Below are 17759 nucleotides of genomic sequence, written 5' to 3' on the forward strand. Positions count from 1 at the left end.
TAAAAAAAAAAAAAAAAAAAAAAAAATGCTTATATAATATATTAACTTAATTTGTAGTTGATCACATGTTATCTTTACTATCACTTTACATCAATAAAAAGGACAAAACTAACTGCTTTACAGAAACATCAAATATAAATTATGACAGTAAATAAATATTAAAACACAATAATAAACATGAAATATTACACAGTTACTGCAAAATTTTGGATTTCAACTAGTTGATAGAAATACAGTTTATGTCTGTATTCTACATATTTGATAATACAAAATAAAATACATTTCATATACTTTCACAAAGGAAAACCAATAATCTATTTAATTCTCAAATATTACAACTTGAAAAACAAAGAAATGGTTTTCTTGGACAGTGTACTAATAATAAATATTTCAACATCTTTCGAATGTACCAATGCGTTTGTATCCATAATTTATGCATCAAAGATATCTACAAATGTTCCTATTTTACAAGATATGATAATACAGATTATAATCTTTATTAGTAGAGATTATAATCAACTAATTATGATCAACACGTTAATTTTTAGGAGACATTAATTTTTAAACATCTTCATTGCGGCATATGTTACAGGTCATAATATAATAAAGTTGAAGATCACAAGTGGATTATAAGAACTTATAAGCATTTTTATAACACAAAGGTTTCTTAAAAATTATCATATGTGCCATAATATTAAACGGCTTTTAACACTGAATATTCAAAGAAGGCTTTACAAAGTATATTTCCTCTTTAAATTGTAAAATTTATTTTATTTTTTCTTATTATCTATGCTACTCCATATGGTGGATGAAGTATATCTATTCTACACTTTTTTAATTCTGAATTGATTGAATCAATATGGTTTTATTTCGCATGTGCATAAAAACTCTGACATTGAATTCATTAATAAGGTATCCTGCAACAAAAAGAAACATAATTCACTTACTGCAAAAATAATGATGCTCAAAACCACCAAACAAATGTCTTGACTTGCCCAAATGATACAATTAAATTGTTTAAAGAATTCCAAGCATCAAAAAGTCATCTTTGATACACAACCCTCGTACTGCAAGAGCTTCATTTTAAAGAAAATAGTAAAGAGAAAACTGCAAAGGAGGAAACCAGAATGGCCACATTGCGAGAATCGGTTTGAAAGGAGCTTCGCAAGGAGCAAAATCAAAGTACAGGAGAATCAATGTTTAAAACCGGGTCGATGGAAATGGGATTGCTGCTGAGGAGCAAAAGAGGGCGTTGCCATGACCTCAACGTTGGACCTTCAAGCAGCTCACGTAAAACCATACCTCAGAAGCGATCAAGTTTAAAACAACGCATAAAAACACAACGTCGTCTGAAAATTACCAGCGGATTCTGCATTAGGTTATATGCATTTCGCCAATATTTTGCTCACGAATCTACAATCTGTGACACTTCGGCGGGGGATTAATGGGAGAACGCACCGGACTTAGAATGACACTCCAGCATACAAATGCTGCAGTAAACACAACCTCGAGGCAATAATTGCTTGAGCACAGTGCCATGCATACTCACGCTCGGGGATTGCATGCATGCACCCTAGCAAAACAAAATTTCTCAATCACACCCAGTCGTTGGACAAGGCAGGAAAAAAAAAAAAAAAAAAAAAAAAAATCCTGCCACAACCATCGTCGCAAAACAAAGCACTCAAATAACATCAGAAGCAGGCAGGAAGACACGCTAAACTAAACACTTACAGGAGATTAACATATGAACGAACAAAGATGGGGAAAGCGAATGGAGAGAGCGAAGGAAGGAGGAAAGAGGCATTAGTACTGCGGTGAACAGCATGCCCGAAGTACATAAGGATTCACCAACTCCTCCACCCTCTGACTCCACGTGCCTGATCTGCCCCAGAGATATTCTCTTCAACCCCGAGAAATCACGCTCGCCACACGACTCACGCCCATCAGCAAAATAATGAGCTGAGGGGTAGCTACAGCATCAGCATCTCTGGATTCAGACCCCTAGAGCTGGGATACTAAATGCGAGCGACATGGGTAGTTGAGCGATGCTCGTGGCCCGCACAAAGCCCCTTGTCTTCATTGATTCCAAGCAATAGCAGCAGCAACAACAACAACAACACACACACACACACACACATACACATCAACACACAAGTTCCTTCAATGCGCACAAGATACGCTGCAATGACCCACACGATCAGAGGCGGCCGCGATGGTGGGTTTGGACGAAGAAGTCATGCTCGATTTGATCCCCACAACTCTCTCGCATCTCTCGCACCGCTCTCTCTCTCTCTCTCTCGAATCCCCCCCGCTCCCTCAATTCTCGCCGACGGGCGCCGCGCCTCGCATCCGCTTCCACGAGATTGCCTGCCTTGGAAATGTACCCCAGCCATTTCAAATATTTGAATTGCCGTCGTTGTTTCCGATGCGGTTGCGTCGATGCTCTCTCATCATGCTCGTCTGATATGGAGCCAATCTCTAGACTGTCTACTGGTTTGAAAATGGTGATAATAATGGTAAAAATGAAATAAAAAATCGTGCTCGTGGTTTAATATATTATGTATTTTTTTTATTATTGCTTATTTCTTATGCAAGAATGTAGGTAGAATGTTGTTAAATTTAACAGCTAAAATGTAAATAAACATTTCGAGAGATAGAGTTGGAATTTTTCTTTTGTAAATGCTAAAAGAGTTGGAAAAGATGGTTTATGTTGAAACTTTAAGTGAAGTAGGGTGAATAGTTCTTCAAGTACTTGAAATTTTGTTGCCTTTCATGAAACTATTCACATAAACATTTGTAATATTGTTGTTGTGAAGTAATAACTTTATGGAAAGGTCATCTCATGTAATTGAAGTATACACCATTTTCTATCACTTCTTAAAATTTATAACGGGAACAGTATTTGAAAATGTTCGATGTGCACATTTTTACAAAGAACACTACAGAGATTTTTGGACTACAGAGTGGTAGAAAAATAAACAATAGTTTACTTAAGTTGGAAATAAATTAAGTTTGTTTCAATTATTTACGAATTTTCTAATATATACAACTCGAGCATATATTTATTAAGCATTTAAATAAACTGAATATATGTAAATAAGTGTTTAACAAATTTTTATCAAGAAAAATATGCATACATGCATAGAATATTAAAATTTAAGATGTCGAAAAGTTTATTTTTAAAATTATTATTAAATAAACAAGTTTAATATAATATCAATTATTATGTATGTAGAAAAACAAATTACATATACATACATATATACATGCTAACATTGGGGTCCCTTGCTCTACTTTGGAAGTAATATGTTATAAAAACATTATTGAATTTATAATAGAACTTATTATTAAGAATTTATGTTTAGTAAATAATCCAAAATATTTTAAAGTTCTGGATTAATATTATATTTTCAAAATTAGTCGTATATATAATATATTATTTTTATTTATTGTAAATGTGTGAATATCACTTTCATTAGTAATTTAATTATTTTTATATAATTTTCAAAAAAAATTAATTGTTAACTAAGTTTTTCGAATTGTGATTTATCATAACTTATGACATGCTCAATAATAATCAATAACATCAACATTCAAGCCTACATTAGTAACAATGTCTACATCAATAGTTGGCAATAACATTAACACCATCAAAAAGTAGTCATAATCTATAAACATGACATTAACATTAATGGTGTTAAAAATGTGTAATCTAATTTTAAAAATATATTATTTTATTTTACTGGTCACTGAATGAATGGATGCATAACAACAAACACCACTACATTTTATTATGTATATGTACACACATCATTTATTTATTGGATTTATTGGATTTATTGGATTTTTTTAAATAAATAATACTTTTCAAAAATCAATCAAATTTGTTAATATCAATGTGAATAACATTTCTTACAATTATTTTTTAAATTAATAAAAATTCATGTATATATATATATATATATATATATATATATATGTGTGTGTGTGTGTGTGTGTGTGTGTGTGTTTTTATAAGAAATAAACCAAACCAAAAATAAAAATACATACATTTTATATATTTTATACATATTTAAAATAAATAAAATTACAACAAATAAATTAATTAAACATTTTATAAAATTAAAATTAATAAAAATAGACATTTACATTAGTATTTTCAAAGACAGATAAGTGTTGATTACCAATTGTAAATTTTAATCTTCTCAGTAATATTAGACACTTTAAATTTTAAATCTAAATACATGGTATGTATTATATATATATATATATATATATATAAATTCTTGTATGAAGCCCGAACCTAAGAAAATCAAATGGACAATCAATGAAACACAACAATTGCATTTCCAAAGTTGATTGCTTTATTCCTTCACAGTCTTCTAATTCCATGTGCTATTCTTTCACTCAAGTCGAAGCTCGCTAACAGTACAATCCTAATAAATTTCATAAAAAACAAAAACAGTAAAAGCATATCTGAATCCAAACAGCAAAAAAAATCATACCTGAATCTACAACTGTTCATTTTGTATGTATCCCAGTATTTTATTTTCACTCGAAAACACTGTAGTAGTATTGAATCACCCATCTGAACTTCTTGGCATACGTGGGTGTTACCTTCACAACAAGATCACCAAAGCCTGACAAACTGGGTATTCAAAATCAGTGACAGATTGCTTAAAAAACCATACACATCACCGAGATAATCAAACTCCTACACACAAAAACAATTAAGGAAAATGGTGCACACAAGCTCCCGAGGGTGATACGACTTGTAGACATTGTCTAGACTTGTCGATGTGCACATCTGCAACCACATCGATATGCCTTCGATGATGGATCGCCATTGAGGAATAGGAAAAAAAAAATTGCTGATCGAATCTTTATACACTGCAAACTCTCACATCTCACTGCACGCATCAGTAGAATTATATTGCAGTGACATCCAAAGTGGGGAGTAATTTTATTTAAGAAGGGTGAAGAGAGTAGTTCCATGGACACCGAGATCAAAAGCTGACGAACTGGTACGGGATTTGACTTGATGCCAGCGACTTGTGATCGCCAGATCCAACATTTTGCGACTTTTGGGTTTCACGATTTGGAGATGGAGACCTCTGGTACGGGTCCAGACGAGTTGAGAATCGCGTTGCGTTGGAACTGTTATATCAGTGTTTATGGAGGAATTTTGTTGTTGTTGCTAGGAGTGGTCTTGGCAGCGGAAGTCGTCATAGTCGGCGCAGATTGGCGTTAGTTTTTTTTTTATCATGCGCTGCCACAGAAACGCAACGCATTGGGAAGAGTTACAATGCATGCTGTGCGTTATGAGCTCGATGAGAAAGATGCGCTCTGATCTTGACGGTGGGGGGTGAAAAGAAGAAAGAAAGAAAGAAAAAGCTGTACCGTCATTATCGTCACCCAGAGAATCGCATCGTTCCCGGGAGGGGTAGCTGAGAGGATCCTGCTTGCGTTTGGTGATGCTGCTGCTGCTGCATGCTGCCTTCACAGCTTGGTTATTTTAATTGGGGAGGGGGGTATGTGATTCTTTTGGTTCAGCTGGTGCAGATTGAATAAGTCCAGCAGTTTCGTCCGCAGATGTCAGCGTCCGACTCGGACGACCATTGCGACCTTGCTGGAGATTCCTTTGTGGAAAGAAAAAAAGCATGTCTCCCCGAGGGGGGATGTAAACACAGGAGCCATACAATCTGGCATGGCACGTCGCAACTCATTCAGTGCTAACGCTGCTGCACTAAACCCTGCTTACATTTCCCTGTTATTTTATGGCAATAATGTGGACCCATCAAATTAGGGATTTGACCAATTAGCACACACATGAGATGGAACTCGAGGAGACACTGAATCAAAGGAGGATACCAACAACCACCGATGCAGCGTATATCACTGTTTGTGGGGCTAGAGAGTCGAAATCCAAGCTAAATCATGGAGTTCACACCTACAAACACATCTTAATTCAATTAAATTACATTAAATTAAAAAAGGATATTTACCATACGATTCCATTGCTGGTACCCCCAGAGCATGTGTCGTAGGAAGAACGCCCTCCCAGTATGCCACAGTCGAACAATCATGCTCACCAAGCACTAATCTCCGCAGTAAGTGACCTAGTGACCGCTTCCAGCTGTAAAGAACTGGGAGCTGAAACTTATACAACACACAAAAATAAAAAATAAACAAAGCTTATTTATATATATATATATACATATATATGAATAAAGAGAAAAGTTCTGGAAGGTTGTGAGGAAGTGGTTGCAGGTGTGAGGAGAAGCAGCGCACCCACAAACCGGCATGTAGAAAATCAAATAACTGTGTGGAAACTGTGCGTTGTTGTGCAGCCCTGCGTGATTCTTCTGACAAGCCGACTGCCGCGTCCAAACCAATCGTCAAGAAACCAAGATTGCAGCCGATCTTGTCGTCCAATAAATATATATATCATACTCCCTCTCCCGCCCTTCTCCACGTGGAGTCGAAGCAGTCACTTGGCGTCATAAAGTACTTCTGCAGCACAACCTCATGATGCTCCGCCATTATGATGTCGATTTTAATTTTGCGGTAGAAAATTATTGTTATCATCGTCTTGCTCCTTCGAGCTTGTTTCATGAGAAACCCCACGGGGTCTTTCTTTTCTCTCTATCTCGCTCTCTCACTCTCGCACGTCAGGGTGAAGCTCGTTCTAGTCACCAGAGGAATGGGAGACGATGTGGGGCCCCTGCTTGCATCTCATAAATTGTCCTCCCATTCCGCAGTCCCGGTGGAAAGGACTTTTGTTATTAGAATATTTAGAAATACGTTGGAAAGTTACCCACTGCTTTGGTATCAGCAATTCTGGCTTTCTAGTTTGGAGAATATAGGGTTTGGTCAATGCTATGAACTGTTTTCAGTTCAGTTCAGAGAGAGACGTCTCATTAACTATTGTATTTTTATATTCCCCTAACATCGTCATGTAAGCACTTCGCGCTTTGTCTCCTTGAAGTGTTCTGAAAAAGCTACTCTACACGTTAGTTTTTGATACCATCCACATGTGGAGTGATTCTGCGTTTCCTGTAATAGCAAGATATTCCTAGGAAGTGGAAGAGATTGGTTGTTAAGCAGCGTGGGTAATGTCGAGCCGATTAACAACGTGCAGGACAAGTCAATCAATGTACAGGGGAGTCCAGAGATTAGAAGCGTTGATTGCGGTGTTGTCCATGATGGTGTCCTCATGCTGTTCAATATAAAGCAAGGGAGAATCTTTCTTTAGATTACTTTGGGTTTTTTAATAAATATTATTGTTTGAATCAACAAGAAGAGAGCGGAGGGGACCGATTTGGACAATAGAGGTGCGAAGTTCGGTGATTATTACGGCCACAGTAAGTTTGCATGAAATAATTGGGAGGGGAAAGAAAAAGAGAGGGGGGCTGAAATCGGGGAGCCAGCCGAGGCGTAGATGAGAATGTTCTAGCGCCCCAGCTCCGCCAGGATTCGCTCCGCCTTTACTATTGTCACAACAGAAATAACTGCCACCTCCTTATCTTCGTGATTCTGATAACAACCTTCTTTTGATGCTGCTTTTGCTGGGTCGAAAAAGTGTAAATAATTTTCTGGCAATTATATTTATGCGACGACCAGGCGATGCTTTTGAGGATCCTTCGCGCCTCTTCGCATCCTGGATCCTTTCCAGATATGTATGATGGCCGGATTTCCACCACTTGCCCTCACAGGCTGGTTTAAAGGAATCATATGCGTTCTTTGACTAATCAGCCTCTGTGCAGCTCCACTTTGAGCGCTAATCCTGAATCAAAATCACCACCACTACCAACCTCGTTGTCCATGTACTACGTTAAGGCGTGTAGAAATTGTAGAGCACGGACCGAACACCGTCAGTCTTCTCCTATGTAACATTCCGTCTGTAAAAACTTGTTCATAATTGTCCTCCAACACATGGTAATTGAAAGAGTCCGTTTGCCCACCGTCATTGTCGTCAGTAACTTACAAGCTGCGACGAGTAACTTCCCCATGAGAAACTTAAACTGAGGTTCCTTTCAAAGTTAGCTTTCTCCCTGGAATCTGGTGCCCAATTCCTTGCACTTGTTTAGATAAGATGCTAGATGTCGATTGACCAGGTACAGAGAACTCAAATTAAAATAAACAAAGTTTCAAATAAGAAGAAGAAGAAGAAGAAGAGGAAGAAGAAGAGTGACAACAGCACCTGCATGAAGTACACGCTTTCCACACCGGCAAAAATCTGAACAGTAATCGCAAGATTACACCTACTGGCAAGTGAGGGATTGAGTGGGCATGCTCTCGAGTACCACGTTTACCACAGAGCCTCCGCAGCATTTGTACCCTGCGATTCCACTTGATTCCTGCTGCTGTAAAATAATTCTCTACCCAATTTGCGCATGCATCACAGTGCTAGTCATCACCAGTTGCATGGGCCCACCGCACCACACCCCGCATTTTTTATGGCTTTCCTGAAACCCGCCTTCAATGAAGTCGTTGGCAGCTTGCGCACAGCAATGAGCATCCCCTGGTGTTGCTGCTTCACAGTTGGGACAAGAGGGTGGGAACAAGAATGTGGAGGAGACAATGACCACATGTGTGAAATCTACCACTGCGACGCACACCCATGCGGGGGGTGACAGTAAACTGCAGGAATGATCCCTCTCCTTTGTGATGAATGGTTGTGTTTTTCCTTCAAAGTTATCAGGATTGCCACCACAAAGGGCTCTGCGTTAGGGGCGCCATTTTGGATGCCAGTCTGACACTCTTCGCTTCCCACATTCCAACATTTCTACTGCTGCCCTATCATGACACCGAAGAGACAAAAGAAAACGAACACAATGCTGATGAATTCCTGCTGGAAAAAAACATAAACACAAACGGATGCGACGCTTATGGAGGATAAATGCACGCCGGCAGAGATAATCTGGACTCAAGACTGGAGGTAAGTATCTTTGACAATTTCGGGGCTGGAGGAAAGCTCGGGAAGAGGGATGGGTAGGTTGTAATATTGCGGCCTCCTCATGGCAATGAGACGCGAGAAGAAGTATTTGGCAGCACTTGCGGAGGAGCACCTTTCTATCTCGGGGAGCTCTGCATGCTTTCGCATTTCCTTCGTCTCGTTGCTGTGTCTCGGTTGGGTAAGTAATTGTAATTCGGCCGTCTTTGACATCATCACCATCCAGGTGCAGCCAATCTTGACGCATTCCTCATCGATGTTGCCGAGTCAGATCGTTGAGTTCCTGTTATCAGTATCATCATTGGAGTTGACACACATCTGGGGAGCCTAAGGATTGGAACTCATTTTTCATTTTTTTACGGCACCTGAATTACCGCCACCTATTCCATCACACCCCCCGTATCAAATTGTCACCGCATGTGTGACTGGAGGTCCGCACTCTCGGTCATCTACTTCACTTTCAAGGGTGTGTTGCAATGTTCGAAACGCTTGATTGATTCAACCCCCTGCTATCTGTCCTTTTTCCCGCTGGCTAGGTCTGCTTTTGCCAAGACTTTTTCATCCGGAATCGTGGACAATACGTTTGAATCATAATGATGGGTCGCACCGAAGAAGTGTAAGCAACCAATGTATGGAGCGATTCCGCATCTCCCAGTTATGAACTCTTCCTCTTCCTCTGTCATCTGTCCACGTTACTTTGCCGGCGAGCTAGATGAGATCAGAGGCGACGAGGCTGCTGAGCGCTGTCACGGATCGGCATTGTACAAGCCACATTGATTCGAGTTGTTGGGGTGCTGAGTTCAAGCTTTGGTTCAATCCCAATCAATTTTACTGGTGCTATGATGCGGATTCGCAGTGTTAATCTCCTCCTGCTGAGCAACATTTGGTCGCTAGTAACACACAAAATAACAAAATAACGAAACGTCTCCCGGTTCTCCAGTGAGTCATTCACAGACGACACGTTCAAACCACTCGTTTGAGCTCTTTCGTGGCGGATTCGCTAAGCAGCGTAAGCGCAAGCATCACACAACAAGATGCCTCAGTACTTCTGGATTTTCAAAAGAATTGTTCAAGAGCATTTTTCATTTCGGGCTTCTTAGCATGGTCTCACCTCCGCCGGCAAAGGAAGTCACGGATCGGGCCCCTCTCTTATTGAAAAAGAAAACCACCTGGATGGCATCCATTTGGTAGCGAAGAAGAGTGATGAGAAAGCACAAGCGGAGTCTTCACATTTTGGACTTAATATCAAAGTGGGGTCCTCCTGCGTGGCCCGTTTTTTCTTCCCTAGTCAATTAGAAAAAAAAAAGAAAAAAAAAAGCACAGAATCTACTCCCATGATTTAGGGTAGCATAATAAACCATGTGCAATATTCGGGGAGCTCGATTGTCACGCTGCCAGAATGACACGTCAACCGACGCCGAAGCAGGAAACTTCTATCGAATCATACAATTGATGCCTTTCCCCTCCTCTCCCCTGGAATTTCGCCCCTTATTCAGCTCCAGCACGCAACCCAAAACGACGAAGCAGAATGATAGCACCGACTGGCAGTATTCCCCAGCTTCACATCGTTCCCAGGTGCCGTCTAATGCACGCCATGATTCACAGCAATCGGAATAATATATGCTTCGATTTGCCTTCGCTAGTGTCTGTTTATGTTGAGAATATCCAGCCTCGGGTACTTACAAAGGAGATTGGCGACGATGCTGCGGGTACCTACGTTAGGGTATATTACTGTGAGCTTAACTAACGAACCTGTCAAAACCGTGTTGAACGACCTTGCAGCATCCAGGACCACAGCACTCCAGCTTGATGGCATTCAAAGTGTGCTGGTCTCTGGAGAAATGCAGGTCGCAATCTCCTCATCCGCAGATACCATGAAAAATTATGCCTTCACGAAGAGTATCTGAAATTCTTATTTAGGTAACTCAGATTCACTGCCAGCACGTTCAAGTTCGAGGCACTAGTCCGGGGGATTTCGCCCAGGAATTGCACGTATGAATTGCAAGTGGTGGACCCACGTGGTGGAATCTGCTCCGAACGTTTCTCCGTTTCTGAATATTACGCGATCAGAGCATTCTCGATAAGGAAAATTCCCTGTTGCTGTCACGCATCGCAGGATTCACGGATCCAACGACCCACCATTTTCGCGGCGAATATTGCCTCTTAGCTTTTTTCTTTTGCATTTCTTTCGAGATTACAGTCGTCGTTGGGTATATCATTGTCGGCCCAAAATTCTCCCACCAAATCGGGTAGTTCGTTTGTGGCTAAAATTTCCTGGTAACAGAAGTAAACCTAATCTATGGGCGTCGATTGCAAGCAACCAGCACATTGGAATCCCACCTCAATTTGGACACCGCGAGATCCCATGGGCGTTGTAAATCCTGCTCCTTGGCGCTGCCTTCCCGCAATTTGACAACCGTTAACCTCATCTCAAGGCTCCGGGTATTCCTAGGGCTGCGTTGGCAGTGCCAGTGCTCGCTCTCGTTCTGCAGGAGGACAAGCAATTCTTTTTAGGTTGTCAAAGTTTTTAAGCTCTTTCTCTTTTTTTTTTTCTGTAGCAATAATTGTGTAGTGTAGCACAATTATTGCAATGGTTAGTCGAGTCATAAAAATATAGCTAAAAAAATAAAAATAAAAAATAAAAAACTTTAAAAACCTGAATCCTGAACCCTAAATCATGAAGGAATTTTCTTTATTTAGATGTTTTTTAAACACGAAGTGGTTGGCAAACCTGTGCAAGTGGTTGGCAAACCTGTGCAAGTGGTTGGAGAGCACGATTTCATGCATCACCATGTATGAGCATTAAACCAAAACATTCCAGGTTTAATTGAACATTCTGTTAATTTTAGCTCAATACAAAGGGTTAAAGTTATATGCCGCACACGAAATCAAAACACTTGTCAAAAACAAATCCAATCAAATAAGAGAGCTATGCCAGATGCTAATTTCCAAAACTAAACAAGACATAACACAATCTTAACGTCTGCATTGAAACTCATGGTGTAGTGAAAGCTGGACGACTGCATCAACTTCGAAATTGGAACAGATACACACTGCAACTGTTGTTGGTAGAAGGTATTAGTGCTGTTGTTAATAGAAGGAACGTAGTCCTCGCTAATCGGAGCACGTCCCTAAACCAATTCCATGTTCATAACTAATATCTGACTACGACAGTGTGGTTTATTCGTCTATTCTCACTTAAAACACAGTTTTAGGTTGGTAAATTAAGATTAGGCAAAGTATACTGGGCTAATGTCATGGAGGGGCTTCGGACCTGTTGCTGGAAGGTCTTGATAGGCGGCATTGAATCGGTCCGAGGGCATTTTGGAACCATTCTGAGCTCACAATGTGTTAAAAAGCAGCATTTGCCGCCACTGCTTTTACATCTCGTGCACATAGTGGACTATATGTATGTATGTATAGCTAGTAGTATGGGATGTTAGTAATGAGAACTGCAGAGGAATTTGTGACTTTAAGATCCATGAAGGCGCAGATGCTAGTATCGATCCAATGGTTGATGGTCGTCCACGCAGGTGCCCATGATGGCTCCCATTTCGATCGTCGTGACACTGTTACGGGGCAAAGTTAGTACTGTTCATATGTTTATTAGAAAACAACTCAAAAACTTCTGTGTTATTATGGTGTCGTTCAACGTGGACATGACCATTATACTTGCAACAGAAAAAATATGGCAACGAGAACCAAGGTTGATGAGTTTTAGAGGTTAATGTGGTAACTTTAAGCTCGAATCTGGAGATTGTTAACTGTTTATATTTATGAGACAACGCAGAGCCTAAGCCTCGGAAAAAATCTCGGAGTGGAACCTTGGTATCCAGGGGCTAAGCAGATCATCGCTGCGGCGAACTGTCTGGTTGGTCTCCTTGAATTCATTGGAGATGATCTGATTGAAACAGACGGCCTGCACCCTCTTCAAGGGATAATTACTTTTTACGGTACAGAAACTCCAAGTTGACATGGTGGAGTTGGAATTTGTTGGAATAAAGACGCCATGGTGGTGATTCCACGGAAACGGAGACCTCGCCAGATCATCCAACACTAGATGCCGCATCTGATCCTTCGGGAGCCGGAAGTGTAGCTGCGGCCGAGGGGGCAGGAGCGGAATTTAGCCAAGAGCATTCGGAAACGATTCATCGCGACCGAAAGAAACGAATTAGGTTAATTTCAACACTTCCACAAGGGGATGGCAATTACGATCTGCCTGGCTGAATCACTAAACAACCTAAATTGCGAAGGCAGCTGCACCCCATGAGATCCGAGTGCTGTGGATCGAGCCATGGCACAATCTGCAGAAACGATTCGTTCCCCTTATTCACACTGTTCACCACGGTTGTTTTACCAGACCACACTCAGTCAAGCCGAAGCGCCGCATACCAGCGACCAACACTATTGATAGTGAGAATCAATCTTTACATGGAGAGCCCGAAAATGTTCTAACGCGAACGTGGACCCGTTCCTACCTCCCCATTTCTCACCATCGGCTCGAGCCCCCATGATCCCGCACGCGCTCCTCCCCGCTCGACTGTGCGTGGTAAGGAAAAGGCGCTACCAATTCTAGCAGATTCGATCGTCTCCCTCCCCACCCACTTCGCAAAACCCTGGGACGTTTGGCCTTACAATCGTATTGGAAATCCAGAAGCGAACATGGCAACCACTGTAGAACTCCTGATGAAGTCGAATCCTTAGATCGTGGAGCGGTGAGGGAATCAGCAGCAGACGGATTAGTTCTTCAACTTTCAGTCACAGCTGCCGGAATGAACAGCGAAACAATTCCTTTCAATTCCCAGGGATGTGGACGGGCCAGCAGCAGCATGTCGGAGCTCGGTGTGTTGTTGATAGGCTTGAGCCGGCAAGTGACGATCATCACCTCACCCGCTTGCGCTCCTCCTCTTCCACAATTCCGATTCTTCTCTTTGCTCCTCTGTCGCCACGGATCTCAATCCCCACCTTCGATCCCTCGTTCGATCGCACCTTCTCGTCCTGGTGCTGCTGCAAATCGGTCGACCTCGGCTAGTCGTCGTCAATCAGGCGCGGTCCTTTTTGCACTGTGGAGCCCCCCCATTGCGGTGTGAACGGGGCACGTCTCGCATGAGTCCGAAACCCTGTACTTCTTCATTCATTCCGAAGTTGCCCGTAACCGATGAACCATTATCCAACGTCCGATTTTGAGGAATCTTGCCCGTCCATTGGAGCGAATCTGAGCCTTCCGTTTATTAGGGGATCTGCACCGTCCCTTCAGAGACGATCTTCGCCGCTGTTGAAAAGCCAGTGTGAGGCTGGGATCGTTTCTAGTCGTTCAACTGGATCCATTTCCTGCCATTTATTTATTTATTTATTTATTTATTTTTGTGAATTCCTGTTTCCAAATTTAATCACTTTCGTGGAATTTAAGGTTTTTCAAGGAAGTGATTAAATTACACTTAAAATAAACGTTTTTCTGTTATTAACCCTACACTTCTGTACACTACATAAATAAAGTATTTTATCAACATCAGAATATTTTATTTATTTACTAATTTTTTGATGGATTTTTGAATTCCGGTTGGACGCCCTGTTTATAATCTTTGAATTCGTGGTTGTACCTTTCTAAACAAATACACCTCCTAAAGACAAACATGTTTATAAACTATTATATCCAAGTGAAAAAAGATGGAATTTGAAATTTTTCCTTTTTAAAAAGGTTATTTGATTCCTCATCAATTCAAAGATGGGTGGCATGTATTCTATGGCAATAAAAATATATATTAAAAAATAAATATCACAAGAATAGAATCGTGTGATCAAATACCAATTGATTAATTGAACGACATGGTAGGATCCTTCCAAGAAGGTAAACAACTAAACATTGGTTGCAAGCAAACAAGTAAGTCCACGAATATGCTTCAAAGTGATATGTTGAATAGCTACATTGTTGTAGAGAAAAATTCAACACATTCAAGATGACTTCTAAGGACAACATAAATAAATTATAAATAAATAAATAAATAAATTATTAAGACTAATCTGTGGCGCAACCTGCATTGTGTCTACCATTTTTGTTTTGGCTAGGTTTTAAAATAAATATTTGTAACATATTTTGCTAACAAAATTTACTATCTTGATTACCCTTAGTTTACACCCAATAAGAGGTCAACGAATCCAAGCTTTTAATATTAATGCAAATGACATGCAAATACATTCTTCCAAGTGTAATATTTGGTGATTCTTCTTTAAAGGTCTAAACATCAATTCAAGAGGAAGTACAATCACATAGTCAGTATATATATATATATATATATTTATTTATTTCTCTATTACAGAGCAAACATTTATTTGACCAGAAAGACTTAACCAGTTGAGGCTTGGACACATCTTTTATGAGATTAATTGTTTGGCTAGTGAGGGAGGGGCAAAGTCTACCCTGTTGAATTTGGCAAACATAAAACATTTCAGTGTGGGCTTTCACTGCATTTGTGAGCACAAATTGCATTTAAATGTTAATCAAAATCAAGCACAGAATGTCCTCATCATAGCCTAGAGCAGTATGAGGCTGGTAGTCCATGACTAATAGAGTTTAATAGGGTTTAATTGTGTGAATCAAAGCATCCATCAGTATGGTTTTGTGTAGGATCAAATCACTATGTGCAACAAGAAAATAAAACTACCTGTTTATTAGTTGTTTGAAAATCACCCACTGCATGAATAAAAAACCTTGTCTGTCAAATTTTGCAATTGGCCACTCATGATCTCTAAAAATGTGACCATTAGAATGCAGACATGCCACTATTTAGAATCTATACAATGTAACTGATGGGTCAATGTTTTAAATCAATCATGATATTATAAGGTACTGATTCTCAATATTTCAAATTCCTCTTTCTTGTATGCTTTTTGTAGCAGACAATATGGACTGGTTTATCACATTCCTCATTCATGTAGTAATTCCAAAGACATGATATGTCCACTATGGTTATACTTACACTGATAAACTAAACTATGATTGCAGCTTCAAATAAAAAGAAAATAAGAGGACATGATTTGGAATATATATATATATATATATATATATATTTTTCTAGGATCCAATGAGCTTAAGTTTATTGGAGGAAAACAACCAAAAATTCAATACAATTTGTAGACTTTGATGATGGATTGTGTAAGATTTTTTGAAATAACTGTTTGGGAGTTGCAGAAGAAACAGCCTTTGATGATCATGACTATTGAAAAGTTGCATGAATGTGAACAACGAATGGCATTAAATGTCGAAATGAGAACACAATAATACATACATTAAAGTGATAATTGGATGTAAGAGAGCTTTGACAAAAGAAAAAAAAAGGCACCCTTCAGAAACGTGCACAACACTGTTCCACTTCAAATTCAACCAACTTTAAAATACTCTCAGTTTCAACCCACAGATTCACTCCAACAACAACAACAATTAATTTAACTAACTAAATCTAACCAAATCAAATCCCCTCTGCTTGACAGCTGAGTCTCTTTTCTTTTCTTTTTAATATCAGTTTATTTATTCTGTTGTCCATGAGCGGTATAATTTGAGACAGAAAAAAAAAATGGCGTAATGGGTCTCATAAACAATGGCATTACACATTAAATGTTGCCAGTGCCATTTACAGAGAAAAAATTAAAATACTGAGAATAAATAAATAAAAATAAAACTCCTTCCCACACATTCCCTCCCCATTCACACACCACACTTGCATGCTCGTGCACAGGGACATTGACGGATGAAAGTGGATGAAAACCTGACTCATGCTTTCCACATTCATCCCAATAGAAGATTGATTGACACAGTCAGCAGGCTACAATCCACGTGGACTATTTGAAAATGTCCAGTCAGCAAATCTCTGCCACCCAATTTAAGTTGGGTCGTGGAAGGTATGGCCACCCAATCCCAATTTGCACCCTTTGTACCGCATCGGAGCCGTCTAAATATGGACGGTGGGATGGAGAGAGGGTGAATACACGTGGCAGAAGTGGGTAACGATGCGATGAATGTCGTGTTGGCGCGGTTCGAGAATTCATTGTTTGCACTCATGCTAAGTGGTTGGGCATCGGCATGGATGGATGAAAGGGTTGGTGGATGATTAATCGCACGACGTATTCACATTATCATTCATTCGAATCCAATCACGGAGTGGGGACACAATAACTCAGCGGAATGCTCGACCATTGAACGGTTTCGGATCTCATTTGTCTCATAAAACTATAACCCAATCGACACTTTTCAAAGGTAATATGTTTAAATAGAAGTAAAAATATATATATAGAAATATGATGTCGTATAGCTTCTAGCAATTACTTATGAGTGTATTTTGCATCATTCATTGTTTGTTTCATTATTAAAAAAGGATTTCACCATAGGAAAGTATTAAGCGTGAGTATATGTAAATATATGGACATGAATAAATCTGGTGTTATCAATGCCATCACAACTTATTCTTGTTAACTTTCTAATTAAAGTTAAATATACTTTCTAATACATTAATATTATTATGTCAAATGGGTAGTAGGTTGTGGTGGCATTAAAGATACCTTACATACATACATATATGTATGTATGTGTATATATACTCACAAATGTAGGTGTGTATCACAACTTGCCTTGAAGAACTGGTCATGACTGTTTGTTTATTTTGTTAGTGGTCTGAGCAAGTATAATCCTTAGTGTCAAAGTAGAGTGATGTAATTAAAACTCAGACAATAACGATCAAATGGTACATTTATTTTCCTTTGTTTTATCTTCTTTTTTTTTTGTGAAAAAACTTTAACTATTGAAATAAGT

The 17759-nt window shown here is 39.5% G+C and overlaps 2 long non-coding RNA genes across 7 annotated transcripts; both read right to left on the reverse strand.

Moving 5' to 3' along the window:
• Positions 1 to 417: 417 nt before the first annotated feature.
• Positions 418 to 1642, reverse strand: LOC149989875 (uncharacterized). The gene is made up of 2 exons (XR_016502787.1): positions 1361 to 1642; positions 418 to 917 (listed from the first exon to the last, which is right to left on the reverse strand). It is a non-coding gene; the product is annotated as an uncharacterized LOC149989875 (long non-coding RNA).
• A 2689-nt stretch (positions 1643 to 4331) lies between these two features.
• LOC149989876 (uncharacterized) lies at positions 4332 to 14478 on the reverse strand. 6 transcript variants are annotated; one of them, XR_016502795.1, is made up of 7 exons: positions 12781 to 14478; positions 11688 to 12525; positions 8204 to 11442; positions 6292 to 8061; positions 6006 to 6153; positions 5401 to 5767; positions 4332 to 5269 (listed from the first exon to the last, which is right to left on the reverse strand). It is a non-coding gene; the product is annotated as an uncharacterized LOC149989876 (long non-coding RNA). The 6 variants fall into 6 exon arrangements; XR_016502796.1 differs by having other exon boundaries at positions 11709 to 14478; XR_016502794.1 differs by having other exon boundaries at positions 11688 to 14478.
• Between the last annotated feature and the right edge of the window lie 3281 nt (positions 14479 to 17759).

The sequence above is a fragment of the Physcomitrium patens genome, chromosome 1 (genome assembly GCF_059467195.1).
Source record: "Physcomitrium patens ecotype Gransden chromosome 1, ASM5946719v1, whole genome shotgun sequence".
Lineage (NCBI taxonomy): Eukaryota > Viridiplantae > Streptophyta > Bryopsida > Funariales > Funariaceae > Physcomitrium > Physcomitrium patens.